The following is a 1,690-nucleotide window of genomic DNA, read 5'->3' on the forward strand; positions in this document are numbered from 1 at the left end:
AGCACCTCTATCACTGAAGATCAAAGGAATGAGTTCCAAGTGGGGAAGCCACCAACAGATTTACAAGGAAAAACTCATAGAAAACAGCCAGGAAGATCAGATAATAATTTTTCCCTGATGCAGTTTTAAGCTTGTGGTTACTTTTGTGTTATAAGAAAGAACAAAATCAGCACTCTGAATTTTCCCTATTCTTTCATAGGAACCTGCTAAGAGAAACAGAGGGAACTTTTAACTGCCCCCCTTAATTGATTGTATTATCAGTTATAAATATCTGTGATTTGTTTCTGTGTTCATTGAGAGGAACTTTTTGGGAGACCAAATATTAGTAGGATTCTATGAGACAAATCATTTTATGTATCATTAATTTAGTTTTTTCTAAGATTTTCTTTTCCTTAAATTTTTAATATTGTGTGGGAATATGTTTTACTTTTGCTCTATGGACACATTCTATTGTTTCAAAGAACTGAGAATTAGAAAATCCAAGAAAATATAACCTGGGAGTTGGTAAAAGAATCCATCATTCAAATGTGCATTTATTGTCTTCTGTTGAGCAATGTGGTAATCTTCCAGTGCTTTCTTCAAATCTAAGAATAATACTGGACTTGTAACAGTATTAGGATATCCATTGCATGAGGTATAGCTTATGTGTGTCCCTTAAATTTGGAGCATGGAGGAGATTTATGTACAACAACGAGGTGATTTTTTAAACTCAAATATTCCATTGCAATTTGAAGTGACTTTGGCTGACAGTGAATGAAGATGAAGAGATCTGCAGCTAATTTCCACTGCCTCAACTAAGCCACCATGGTTATTATGTGTGCACACTGACTGTGAGCTAGAAATCATGGCTTCGGTTTATGAAAGCACTGTAGAACTCTTACTGTTTAAAGAATTTTGTTTTGTAGGCCCAACTTATAATTTTATGTTTTTTATGCAGCAAAAGACCCATAAACAGCTTTTGTGGTCCAGCCACAGAAGGACAGAAAGCCATGCTTGTATCTGTGTGGGATATGGAGGCACTGAGGTTTAGCTAAAGGACTGTTATTATGGTTTTTACACAGTAATTACTTGAACTAGCCTATTTGATTATGCTAATGAATTTGGGCTTTGATATTATGGATGTTAAAATTCTTTAGCTCTCTGTGGAAGTGACCTAAAATAATTCTGGTCCCTTTTAATGACTTTGACTTCATCAAGGGTATTGTGTTCCCTAGGAATTAGAGCTATTAACCTCCAAGAGAAAACTGTGCAGAGTAATTTTTCCTGCAACCAGTCATGGGTTTTAGTGCTGAGGAGAGGAGAATGGGGATAGCTATCATTGTTTTTAGACAGAACTGCAAAATGCCCGATATGATTCATCTTTCATCAGTTAAAAAAAGATAGGATAAAATATGGAAGAGAAAACAGAGGAACAAAAACTAAGTAATAATATCTTCATGTGAAAAGTAGGTTGTTTTTTTTTTTTGTTTCTGAACTGAGATAAAACAACAAAATGCAGAGTCTGTTTAGTTAATGTGAATGGATTTCAAATTTCTTATGCAATCTCAGAAGCAGAGACCAAAATTTTATCAAATTTTTTTTTTAGAAGATTAATCCTGCAGTTTGATTCCAGTATGTCTAGCCTTTGTACTAAGATTTTAATATCATTTTACTCTGGGCAAATAAATGTACACTAACAGTTATTCCTGCT

This window comes from Geospiza fortis, unplaced genomic scaffold, assembly GCF_000277835.1.
Source record: "Geospiza fortis unplaced genomic scaffold, GeoFor_1.0 scaffold119, whole genome shotgun sequence".
Taxonomy (NCBI): Eukaryota; Metazoa; Chordata; class Aves; order Passeriformes; family Thraupidae; genus Geospiza; species Geospiza fortis.